Genomic DNA, 14,209 nt, shown 5'->3' with positions numbered 1-14,209 from the left:
TGTACTTCCACGTCCTTCTCCTAAGTTTCCTTGATACGTTCCAACAGAATGGATTTCACGATAATATTCCCAAGGATCACTTTTCTTAGTTTGAAATGAGGATTCCAAACATTAACCTCTTTCAACAAGTGCAATTCTTTAATCATCAATCCTGCCACTTGTACTTAACGACTTAAAACATTGGCCACTACATTGGCCTTTCCTGGGTGATAATTGATCGTACAATCATAATTCTTTAAAAATTTTACCAATCTATGTTGTCTCAAATTCAACTCTTTTTGAAAAAATAAATACTTAAAACTCTTGTGGTTGGTAAAAACCTCAAACGTCACTCCATAAAAGTAATGTCTTCACTTCTTCAATGCAAACACTACTGCCGCTTACTCCAAATCATGAGTTGGGTAATTTTTCACGTGAGGTTTTAATTTCCTAGAAGCATATGTAATCACCTTATCATTTTGCATCAATACATATCCCAAACCTTCTTTTGAAACATCCGTATAGACCACAAAGCTATCCTTTCCATTCGGTAAAACTAATACATGTGCCCTTGTCAAACATCTTTTTAATTCCTGAAAACTCTCTTCACACTTAGAGTTCCAAATAAACTTTTCACTTTTCTTAGTCAATTCAGTCATAGGTCCCGCAATCTTAGAAAAATCTTTGATAAATCTCCGATAATACCCTGCTAATCCTATGAAATTTTGAATTTCAGTAGGATTTTCTGGTTGCTTCCATTTAGAAACTATTTCAACTTTGGCTGGATCCACTTTAATTCCGTCCTTGAAAATTATATGACCTAAGAAAGTTACTCCTCTCAACCAAAATTCACATTTGCTAAACTTACCGTACAACTGATGTTCCCTCAATGTTTTCAAAACAACTCTCAAATGTTTCTCATGATCCTCCAGAGTTTTAGAATACACGAATATATCGTTAATAAATACCACTACAAATTGATCCAAATAAGGCTTAAAGATTCGGTGCATTAAATCCATAAAAGCTGCAGGTGCATTGGTCAATTCAAATGGCATTACTGCAAACTCAAAGTGTCCGTACCTCGAGTTAAAAGCAATCTTAGGTATATTTTTTTCCAAAATTCTCAATTAATAATAACCTTACTTGAGATCCAACTTTGAAAATACTACCGCCCCTTGTAATTGGTCAAATAACTCATCAATGTGGGGTAAAGGGTACTTATTCTTGATGGTAACGTCATTCAAGTCTCGGTAGTCTATGCATAAGTTTAAACTCCCATCTTTCTTTTTGACAAACAACACCGGAGCTCCCCACGGTGAATCACTTTCTTTTATAAAGTTTCGCTCTAGAAGGTCCTGTAATTGCAATTTCAGTTTTTTCAATTTAGTCGGAGCCATTCTATAAGATGTTTTAGAGATAGGTGCTACTCCCGGAGTCACATCAATCTTAAAAGCTATCTCTCTTTCTAGAGGTAAAGACTCTAGTTCTTCAGAAAAAATATCTGAATACTCCTTTACTACGGGCACATCTTCCAACTTCACTTTATCACTAGGAGTATTTATCAGAAAAGTCAAATATTCTTGAGTTCCCTTACTCAATATTTTTTAAACTCAAATCTCTGAAATAAGAGCAGATGAGACTGGTCTTCCCCTTACATCTAATTTTAGGGTTGCCTCTCCTAGAATACACAGCTCTACCGTTTTCATCTTACAATTCAACTGAGTATGGTAACGAGCTAACCAGTCCATTCTTAGGATGACATCATATTCCTTAATAGCTAAACTCATCAAATCGGCCAGTAATTTCCATTCTCCAACCCATATTTCACAATCCCTATATACCAAGTTAGCAACTAAACTTTGATCCCCAATAGGCGTTTTAACCTCCAAGTCATAAGGTAACTTAATTGGCTTCACATCTATCCCAATCATAAAGTTAGGATTCACAAAAGAGTGTGTCGCACCAGAATCAATTAAAACCTTAGCTAAACGATGAAAAATAGGGATCGTACCTTCAACCACCTCAGTAGAGTCAGGGATCTATTGATAGTCCAAATCATAAACCCTAGCCGGCACCTTTGGTCGACTCCCTCTAGCATTAGTCAGCTTAGAGGTTGACTTTTCTGGCCTTTAAGTGCTACCTCCTACCTTCGGCACACTTGAACAACTTGAGAGTTGGTGCTCAGCACTACCACAGTATAAGCACTTTCCCGACTTTCTCCAACAATCATTCTCCGAATGGTTGGACTTGCCACAATAACCACAACTAACTTGAGGAGTCACGGCCTGTCTACTAGGAGGTGTCCCTTTCACTTGACCTTGCCCATTACGGCCTCCCGTTGCTAAAGCCCCTCTTGGTACTGCAGTAGTCCTTACTCCTCCCGTTCCTCTTTCTATCTTGGGAGGTGGGGCACTTTTACTTGCTTGTCCAGAAGAGTAACTAGGAGTATTCCTTTTCTTAGCATGAAAATCCCTAACTTGCAGCCTTGCACTTTCGACTCTCTGTGCTTTTTCTAAGGCTTCAGTAAATGTAGAGATTTGGGTTGCCGCTAACCCCTCCTGAATCCCCACGTTAAGTCCTTGCACAAAACGTTGTATCCTTTTTCGCTCATTAGTCACCAATTCCGGAGCATATTTAGAAAGCTTAGTAAATCTCCCTCGTATTCCGCCACACTAAAAGCTCCTTGCCTCAACTTTATAAATTCGTCCTCCCTTTTCTCTTGAATTAAGGGCGGAAGAAATTTCTCATTAAACTCCCTTGTGAAGTTTTTCCAAGTCCAATGGGTCTGCGCTCTTTCCCATTTTCCCCTTATCACGTCGCACCAAACACGTGCTACACCCTCAAATTGAAAGGCAGTAAAGTTCACTTGTCTCTCTTCAGTATAGTCTAGGGCGGCAAATATGTTGGTTATTCTTTACAACCAATTCTTCACTAATTCAGGATCAGGCCCTCCAATAAACTTATGTGGGGCAAATTTCAAAAATCTCTCAAAATTCCTATCTTTCCCTCTATCCTGAGCCCCAGATTGGTTATTAGGTTCTGGACCTTCTCGCTCTGCTAATCGCTCTAAAATATCCGTTATGCGGTTGATGGCAGTAGCCACTTGGGCACTCTCTACATTTTCTTGTCCTTGGGTCGGCCCAGTTGCCGATCCTTGATCATCTCCTTGAAGTTGGGGTTGCCTAACCCTACGCTCTCGACCTCTACCGCTTTTTCGTCCATTCATGATCCTAGTTATGTCTAAATACAAGAAATAAAATAATTACGCGAGAAAATACTTAAAATAAAAGCCAACATGAAAAACATTGGAAATAACAGTAACTAGCATATATTAACACTTTAAGGTTCGTACAATTAGCAAGTCATGGGGCATTTACAAAAATATAGGACACAGGTGCCACAAAAGTATATTTAGTCATGCACGACAAAAGTAGATTCAAGTGCTTCAAAAGTAGGCCACACAATTAAGCAAAATACAATAGCCTTTGAACTAGCACCACCCCAGCTAATCCTAGCTACAAAAGTCAAAAGATTCATCACTCCAAACTTAATCCTCAGCAGGACCGTCTGGCAGAATCTCCTCCTCTGGGTCCTTTTCCAGATCCTCCTCGAAAGGCTCCTTCTCAGGGGTGCCCTCAGGAACCGGGCTCTGAACAGCGTCCATCACCTCCTCTATCAGCATAGTGAAGTCAGCTAGAATCCCAACGGCCCAATTTCGGACCTCCTCGACTACCGTAACGAGTCGAACCCTAGTCCTCTGAAGGTCATCACGAGCGTCCTCAACCCTAACCAGCTCGTCCACCACTGTCCCCTCTAACTCCATAATCTTAGCACCATGAGCATCCACTATAGTGTCCAACTCCTCGATCTCCTGGAGTAAGGATCTGTTAGTATTTACCAACTGCCATCGCTCATCGTCAATGGACAATACGAGGTCATTAGGATAAGCATGCGTCGGCCTACAGGGACAATAGGAAAATTTAGAGGAAGGCGAGAATCGAACGCGAGCTCTTCCACCAAGTGCTCGATAGTAGATAGGCCTAAGAGGCTCCACGCGACTATTAGTATGCCCATTACCATTGGCAACATGCCCTCCATTACCGTTCTCCATCTCTACAAAACAACCACAAATTCTAGGTTAGAACTTAAAGTCACTAATTCGCTCAAACATCATTTAAAGTATAAATAAGTTATCTCGTTCCTATTCTTAAGGGTAAAGTCTCTAATACATCTCCCAAATAGATCTTTAACCTAGCGCTCTGATTTTCATCCCTATGAGCAGTCACTTAACTTTTAAACTAGTCCATAGTCCGGCATCCTAAACTTTTAGCCTAAGATACATTACAGAGATCAGAAGCCTAAGCTCTGATACCAATTATGACGCCCCCACTTCTCCCAAGAGCGAACCCAAGGGTATCCGCGGAACGCCTGTCCATCTCTCGCCAGGACTCGATACAAGTCAAATTTAAATTTAAAGGTACACAACCAATAATAAAAGTCAAAATAAGGAGAAGTATCTCCCTTAAATAAACTTTAAAGTCTTACATCACAAATTCTCAAAATCAAATCAATCCTCTCAAAATATAACCACTATGAGTCGACGAGTCAATTACATTCCAAAATTTTACTCAAACGTAAACAAGTCGGCTCTCCCCAAAATTCTTTCCATTCCGAGCTTCTGTTAAGGAAAACAAACTAATGGGATGAGGTGACGCTCAGTGAGGCCAAGAAAAAATGCAAACATATAGTTCAAGTAACAATGGCATTTGTACGAGAAATAAAACAAGGAAGTTCAAGTAACTCATAAATAACATTAACACACTTAATAAGGATACAGGAGCTCTCAGAAGCTAGATTCCACTTGCTTCGCCAAGGCTCGATCAAATAGCTCCACGGGATGACACTCCGTCAAAACCAGGTAGGTATTAAGTTTGTAGAACTCCACTTACTCTACAATTCCCGTTCACCGTTACACCCCCTGTCTCGAGTCTGCACTTCTTTTATAAAAGGCACTACTCCACGAGTATACCAAGCGAAATCTCTTAATAGATCAATCTTTTAATTATCTCATGGTTCACCGAGCTTCTCGACCAAGTCCATGCTGGCTCGAGTCGTAAGGTCGGCCAATTGAGATTTGGGCGTCCCCCGATTTCCATTATAAGTCGATGAGGTTCACTCCAATCGACAAATAAAATTATAAGCCGATGAGATTCACGCCAATCGGTATATTCAACCACAATTATAAATTCAACTATGAGCAATTCAATTATATAATCAATTAAAAGAGAACGAGTGCGATAAAGTACACACTCGACGATTGTAAATCACTTAATCAATAAGAAGCAATTCACATAATTGGCAACTATTCATGCACTTGACACTCACCAATTCAAAATAAGTGGGTAAGTGCAAATAAGATCTTTAGTGGTCGGCTCCGAGATTCTCTTCAAAATCCTCTTGAGCGCCTGAAGAAATAACAATTAACTATTACTCACAAATACTTACAAACCCCTTGCCAAACAAGGAAGAATGTACACCTGCGTAATACTAAGACAATGTCTTAAAAAAGCTTTAATATCTCGAAAATCGAAATTCAAAAGTGAGGATTTAAAGTCACAAGAGAAACTTGCATCCTTCATGAAAATGAGTTTAAAACGGATGATCGATATTGAAAGACAATGAAAAGTTCTCAAAAACTCATTTCCCAAGAAATCATGAATTTTCAACTTTGCGCGATAAACTTGGTAAAATCAGATCTTGTGTTTCGTATGTCCAAAAAATGGAAAACTTTATACCGTTGGAAACTAGATCCAAAGTGCTAAAAGTTCCCAGAGAACTTTTTCAAGATTCCAAACAGAAAGCATTCATTTTTTAGTTCAAAATTGCTGATTCAAGAAGGCAAGACATAACCAGTCTTGGTTTTCGGCAATGTTTGGAAATTCGGCAAAATTCACAGAAAGTGAATCAACCTTTGAAATTTGTAACACAATAAGAGTCCCAATTAAAGTTTCAAACACAACAAGCAGAACTAAATTTGGAGTTTTGAGCAACAAGATATAACAGTTTAAAGTCGTTTGATTTTCACGACTTGAACAGTGAATTTCCATATTTGAAGAGCAATCTTTGGAGCATCATTTGGATCTCAAAATGGTATTGAAATTACACCAAATTTGGTACACTTAAACCTCCATATATTGACTACCACTCTATCAAAATTTAGGCAAAAAACTTGCACGGAAAGGCAGTTAACGAAACGACCAAAGTTGGTGAAATCTTTCAAAGTGAATCTGCCATTCTATTTCTTTTTCTTTTCCAAAAGTTTTGTCCAACGAAGTCAGCTCCAATTCGCTCCATTTTTGAAACCAAGGTTCCAGAAAAATTTAATAAGCAATTGATGGTTAAATGACGCTAAAATTTTTGAAATATAACATCCCAAAACAGATTTGACCATTCGGTCAGCAAGGAAGGGAAAATCTTCTAATTTCCAGCTTTGTCGCGTTTTTGAAATCAAACCATATCTAGCTCTATACAACTGCAAATTGAGGCTGGTTTATGCCATTGGAAACTAGGTTCAAAATTCTACAATTTATCAGAAGACTTCATTTTGAAAATCTTTTCACAAGTGGGACAAAATTGAGCCACAAGATGCAGCTTTCCAGTTTCATTCGAACACATAGGCAAAGTAGAACAGCTGACTTTGCTGATTTTCTACGGATCACTCAAAACAAACTAGCAGGGGATTTTTATATGTAAAGCTCTGAATGTCTAGTTTTGAATGCCGCTAACGGCACTCAATTTCAACTTTTGCACAAAAAGTTATGTTTGGACAAAAACTTACTGTCCAGGTACCCTGCTATACGTTTTCCAGATTTGAAACTTTTCCAAAACTCAAGTTTTGTGCAACCATTCGATACAATTTTTGAAAGGCAGTTTGTATACACAATATACAACATATATCCATCAATTTCATAGCCAACCAAGCATCAAAATTCCGAAATAAAGACAGAACAACATGGACAGAATTTTCGGCCAGCTTGCCTTCACAACTTTCTTTCGATTTCTCTCCACTTTCTAACCATAATCAAGCTATATATCACATAAACAATCATAATCAAACAATCAAGCCTCAAGTCAGCTACCTAGAGGTCTTATCAAGACAGCTAGCCTATGATTTAAAGTGAAATAAATGGTTCTTCAAGTCCGCTAGCCTAATACGCGGTTAGGGTTTCAAATCCATGAAGATTAACTCTTAATTTTTTTATAATTTGAAAGGTAAGAGAGGTGGAGTGATTACCCTTTAACCCTTGAAAAAAACCAGATTTTCCACCAAAATTTTCTCCAAGAAATTCCATAAGATTGCTTCTTACTCCTAACTAGAGTGGTACTCCAAGTTGTGAGTGATTTGGTGGAAAATTTGTGAGTGAAATGGAAGCTAGGAGATGAAGTTCTTCCTTCCCTTTTCTTTTCTTGTGTTGGCCAAGAATGGACAGAGAGAAATGAGAGAGTTGTGTGTTGTGGCTTGTCTTGGAAGATTGGAGGGAAAAGTAGGCATTAAACTTGCCAAAAGTCAACTTTAAATAGTTGTCGGAATAGGGTTTCGTACCACCAATTTCTCTCATGTTTGATACACTCATGCACTAATCCTCCAAGGTATTTTTTTAACACTATAATTATTCACTCTTACTAGTCTAGTATTAATTTCTCAAATCTCCATTTAGTCGTTCCAATGCGAAATACGCGAACTTTCGACTCGCGTGCGATAAAGCGAAATTTAAGGGCAATTCATGCAACTAAAATATAGTTAACTAATTTTAAGGCAAATAATTATAAAAATGACTATTTTAAGAATAAAACATGAGTCCTCACAGTGTTCAATTTTTAGCCAATGATGTTAAAAAACTAACCAATGCTAGTTTGTTCAAGTCCTCCAATGCACATCAAGAATCATACAATTTGAAATTTTGTAGGCTGATAAATGACCAAAATAACTTCAACTAGTCAAAACTCTATTTCAGATTTTGGCAGTAGAAATGAAGTTCTGTATCTCAGCTCTTTGACCATAAAATCATATGCATTGGATTTCGATGTCTTATTAGAAATGTAAATCTTAATTTTAGCTTTAAAATGATTCAAAAATCATCTTAATCCAAGTTTTGTAACTCAAATTATAGCCAAAATACCAAGATGTGTTATGGCCGCCAATCCTTTTGACTCTTGAAATTGATTGTATTTCATCTTGTGATCATTTTGTACTTTATATTCACTTGAAATCAACTCTAAATCATCAAGAATCATTCAAACATCTTCTTTTTTTTAATCCAATTGATGATTGAGCCATCAAAACCTAAAAAAATGACATTTTAATAACTTAACTCCATAGAAATACAATTTTTTCTCACTTTAACTATAAAATGTAAAATTCAATTGAAACCCTAGTTATTTGATTAAAAAATTCAACTAAAACCCTAGTTATTTGATTCAATCTTGAGTAAAAACACACCAAAACAAATATAATTAGCGACACAAAATAAGCACTTGTCAAAAGATACAGGCTTAAATTAAGAAGACAAGCCATTTACAATTTTCAGAACTATCTCAACTCTCCTCCTACCCTCAAGCCAATACCAATCACCATCTTTGACAATAGAAGCCACTTTAGCTTGACTTGTACTACCCATCCTAATAGTGTACTTAGAAAAATTCAATAACAATCACCCAAGGGGTGCCAAAGGCCTCAATTGTAATAATTTCCTTCAAAACCTAGAATATGAACATGGTATAGGAACAAATATAAAATTTTGATTCTTCAATTTCACAATATGCACCCAAATCAATCAACGTGAGTCATTTACTACTATAAATAGACCAATTATGATTCATGAATAAAGCCTTGTTCCATACCTGCAATATGATGAGATTTAAATCCTCTTTCTTGTAAGATTTACTCAAAGAGGAGGGTTTAAACCTAATTATTACTCAATTTTAATAGATTAATCCTCAAAAATTAGATGGAGCCAATATATAACTTTGAAAAGTCAAGTTCACTTTGAAAAAGTAGTGAAAGAATCTTGAACAGTGAACTGCATTAAAACCAAGGAAATTTGGAGTTAAATTGAAATTTTTGAAGCAACTAAGTTACTTAAAAGTAATTGTAGTCCTTTTTTGACTTGAAAAAAAATGGATATCTAAAACCATTATAATTATACCAATGAAGATCAATAGACTACCAATTCAACTTTCAATAAAGAAAAGATTAAATACTAAATTAAACCATTAAAACACTAAAAACCAATAGAGTTTAGAAATTAAACAATAATACCTAATTAACCTCATAACATTCTGTTGGGAACAACTTCCACACAATTTCAATTTAACACTTCATTCTTAACATTGAAAAGTAAATCTGCTCACTAAACTAATTATACTATTAAAGTTAATTTACATTTAAATTGTGTTGAGGACAACGCACAACATTCTATTGAGGACAACTTCCACACTTCAATTAAACACTTCATTCTCAATATCGAAGAGTAAATCTGCTCACTAAACTAATTACACTATTAAATTTAATTTACATTTAAATTCCAAATCATTATCCAAAGCAAATTCTCACTCTACAATAATAAGTTTGAACCATTTCTAATTTGGTTTTCAATAAAGAAATAGTTAATTTAGATACAACTCATTTTAATCCAATTATTACTTCTTCTAAATCAATTTACAAAAGTTAATTGACAAATCCCAATAACTATACCTACATAAAACTACAAAAATTCCTACTCAATAAATATACATAAATAAAATCACTAAAATTACTATGCACACATGAATGAAACGACATTAGTTCTAACTAGATGCACTAATTTTAATTAACATAATTGCAAGAATAAAAAATTAAAACATAAAAGCTTGCAGCAAGTGTTAGTAACATATGGACTTGCTATAAAGTGATCAAGAACTCTCGATGAGTAACATTATATCTATAGTTTCAACATCATTAATGGCAATCTTCAATTGTGTTACTATTGAGTTATCAAAAATCTTCACTTCAACAGCTTGTTGATACAACTATTCAACGCAACCTACAATCCCGACACAAGGTCGTTGATTGAAGGGCACAAAACAAACAAGTTTCATTACTTTTCCTCTCTCTTTCATATACTCCTTCCGTCCCATTGATAGTGTCATACTTTCCTTTTTTATCCGTCCCAAAATAATTGTCACTTACTAAAATTGGCAATGGAAACTTTCACACATTTCCGCTCCATACCCTTCCATGTGACAGCCTTTTCTTATCCTTTAATGGGCTCAATCTGACACATTTCTGCTCACTTACCAAGTACCAACACTGCACTCAATAGTTCGTGACTCTCACGTGGAATGCAAGTAGCAATTGTGCATGACACTTTCCTCTAAAGTAGTGTGGAGACATTTAAATCTTTTGGGTCCCACATGTCTTATCACAACTTGTGCCCCTTTTATCATTCTGAATATATTGAAAGTCAAGGCATTGCCAGAACTTAAACGCAAATCATTTAAAAGCCCTACACTGTTGATAATAATTGCAATTCCCGAAACGCGACACACTTTCTGGGACGGAGGGAGTATATGTTTATTGATGGTTAAATTATTTTGGAAAGAAAACCAAAAAAAAATATCTTCGTTTCTCTCTTTTCTTTCAACTCTTTTCTAGGTTCTTTTGTTGCATGTCTTGGTTGTTCTAGTGGCAGGATAAGAACAACAAAAAAATAGTTAGAAGAAAAAGTGAGAAGAAAGCTCTTTGTAAGGAAAGGTACACTTTGCTTAGCATTAAACTAGCTCGCCGACAAGCAAAATTGAAAAGGAGTACAAACTTATTATTCTTAATAATAAGAGGAGATCAACTAGGCCTTTTTTGAGTTTGGAACTCCTTTTCCCTCACAACTATCTTTGGTTCTGCCTTGAATTTGGATTCTATCTTTTATCAGTTGGGCCTTCTTTTAGTCAAGTTCAATTACATCAAGTCCTCATACAGAGTCACATACTTACTTGAGCAGTGCATGAGGCTGAGGCCCCTTATTTGTATGGTTAGTTTAATGATAACATTCTCACTTTTATTACCACTTCCGGTACTGGCAAATATCGAGCACAATTTCAGAGAGCGTAAAAAAGAACTGTTGTTTTTGGTCATATTCTGATGTAGAAATTCTGTCCCTTGCCTTTCTTTCTCTTGCCCTAACGTAATTCAGGGTTCCTCATGGAAACCTTTGCGGTTAATAATCAAATAAGTAATCCAATCTCCATTTGAAGCATAACTGCACACTCACTCGATCTTTGCCGAGAGATAGGTGGATTTGGTGGAACTGGTTAACTTTGACATGTCAACATAGCTCTAGCCCTAACGGTCAAGTTAATTTCATCCCTAAAGAAGGGGTAGAGCTATCAGCAGGTGTAGTACTTCCGAGCCACTCAAGAGTTTGACTGACCACTTTATAGTCCATTCATTAGGGTTGGGGGTCTTGCTGGACACTTTGGTAGGGAAAAAACCTTAACTCTTGTTCCGAAAACTCTAGGATAGTTATTTAAACTGTGTCAAAGATGCACCAAACTAGGGGAACCTTTCTATCTAAAAGAAAGGGCTTCAAGGAGTCAAAGCTAAGACAGAACTTTTGAGTACTATGGAGAGGGAATCCTGTAATAAGAAAGGAGATAGAGTCAAGGGTGTAATAGATAGCATTGCCTATATGTGAATCAGTTTTTGAGGTTGATGAAAGGGTGAAACTACTTTCAATCGGTCCTAAGCCATATTGGATGAGCAAAATATGCGGAAGATGTGGGGGCTTGCCTCCTCATTTCCTTTTAACTCTTGACGGCCCTCATGCAATGCATAATGGGCGGGCCTCCTATGGATTCCTCCAGCCATCTTCTTTTCTATCTTGTACTAAGGCACACTGTCAAACTCCTAATAGTCCAATATCATAGATCAAGGGTAGTTGAAGAATAAACCTCGAGTCATTCAATTTTTCAATCCATCATATTCCTAATAACTTATCCAATTACTTTGCTGATACAAAATCTGATCCCTTGCGCTTTAGAGAAAGATTCTATCCTAGAGAGCTCATCCCTTTCCTTTTCCAAAAAATTGAGATGGTAAAAGTAGATTCTCCTTTGAAGGGATTTGTAATTCCAAAAGAAGCTCCCTAAAAATAAAAATAAAAAAGTACATAGCAAGGAAATACATACTGGGGATTATTTGTTCAATGATGATGATCTTTTGGGATATAGGAACACTTAAAATGGCAAGTACTGAGATTATTTATAGTTACCAAGATTAAGCTAATTAGGAGATAAAGATTAATCCAGTTGGGTTGTAACATATTAGGGGTTGTTTTTATATTTATAATAGTATTTATCTACTTTGTCACCACAAGCAAGATCAGTTATGCTGGACGACAATGATTTTGAGGTTTTAGACACAGATATAATTTTATAACTAACTTAAATCTTCAAAAGCTTCTTAGTTCAACCCATGCTGATTCATTTTATTTTGAGTTAAAATATAGCATATACACACTACACAGCAAATTTTCTAACCTTAGTTTTAGAAGTTTACTAACCTTACTTTCTCACTTACAAGAGCACAGTTCATATGTTAGTACAAAGAGTATTCAAGTATCCTGTAGAGAAACAAAATTAATGACAAGATGTTTTAAAACTAATCAATTATATATATAATACGATGAAGAAAGAGATTACTAAGTTACTTAAATAAACAAATCAAACAAGAAGCAAGAATTCACAAAGTATCAAAGATAGACAAACCTAGAGTTTTAATTTCCTCTCTCTAAAGCCCATTGAAAGTTGTTTGCCACAATTTCCTCCTATAGGTCATGTGCCTCCTCAACAAATTTTCCCATAAGTGTTTTACATGTAGTTGCATCAATTATAATTCTCATAGAATAGGTTAGACTGTTACATAATGTTTGAATAGTCAACCGCTCTAGAAGGTCATGATGAGGACACTTCCTTCGCAAGCCCTTGTTCCATTCCTCTGCTTTATTCAGTAATTCACCTTCTAATTGGCAAAAAAAACCTAGTTATTTCATTTCTTAACTTTGCAATTTTACTTGGTAAAATATAATTCGTAAAAAAAAGTTTTAGATAAATCATGATATGTAAAAAAGTGTTGGAAGGATGTGAGAAGAGCCATACTTAGTCTACTCTCACAAGAGAAAGAAAAATGACATAACTTGATGGCATCTTTGCTTAGCTCATTAAACTTGATTGTTTCACGTATCTCCAAGAAATTTGCAAGATGAGCATTGGGATCCTCCATTGAATTTTCACCGAATTGAACTTACTGCACCATCTGAATCAATAAAAGTTGAATTTAAAGTTGTCCGTATGCAGTAGGACGCATGATGTTTGTTTGTGCCTGGTAACACTTGGCAAAGCAACATTGCATAGACCCATTGGATTGAGTGGACTAGGTGGATTTGTATCGTCCACCATTTTTAGTCCTTCCTTTTAACTCTCATTTTCTTTCTTTGGACTTGTTTCCTTCAAATCCAATTTGATTCTCCTATGTGATCATACAAACTTCATGATTTCTAAATTAAAAGCCAAAATACCACATGAAGAAAAGTGCATAAACTAAATGAAATAAGCAATAAAAAACATACTCGCACCACAACAAAGGAAAAGAAACCAAACAACAAAAAAAATGTCTAAACTAATAAAACAATTCTTATTGTTGATATTAATTAAGAATTTTCTTAGCAATAGCGCCAAAAACTTGTTGAGAAATTTTACTATTTGGGTTTGCCTAGTTGGAATCGAGAGAGAATGTGAGGCAATAAGATCAGGCATCAATGAAGTTTAGGATCTCTAGAGGGCATGAAAGGATCCTTACTTTCTGACCTACAATAGTACAACTCCTATGCTAGTACAGAGAGTATTTAAGTAATGATCCCATAGAAATGAAATTAACAACCTGAATGTTTCAAATTTTCTCAATTATTTAGATAACAACATGAAACGAGAAATTCCTAAACTACTAAATGAGACAAATCAAACAAGAAGCAAAAAAATTCACAAGGCATTAAAGATAGACAAATCTTAGGGTTTTGATTTCCTTTATTGTTTTAACCATAATCTTATCTTGGTCAATTAATCAATTTTTTATGCAAAACTATGGTAAAATCTCCTAACTTTATGAAATGCACTTTCGCTAGTGAATCACACATACCAA

At 35.8% G+C, this 14,209-nt stretch overlaps 1 non-coding gene across 1 annotated transcript; it reads left to right on the top strand.

Annotated features, from left to right (window-relative positions):
* Positions 1-12,963: 12,963 nt before the first annotated feature.
* LOC113754567 lies at positions 12,964-13,074 on the top strand. Its single transcript, XR_003465250.1, has one exon. It is a non-coding gene; the product is annotated as a small nucleolar RNA R71 (small nucleolar RNA).
* Positions 13,075-14,209: the final 1,135 nt, after the last annotated feature.

The sequence above is a fragment of the Coffea eugenioides genome, chromosome 11 (genome assembly GCF_003713205.1).
Source record: "Coffea eugenioides isolate CCC68of chromosome 11, Ceug_1.0, whole genome shotgun sequence".
NCBI lineage: Eukaryota > Viridiplantae > Streptophyta > Magnoliopsida > Gentianales > Rubiaceae > Coffea > Coffea eugenioides.
This window is presented reverse-complemented; position numbering and strand designations above follow the sequence as displayed.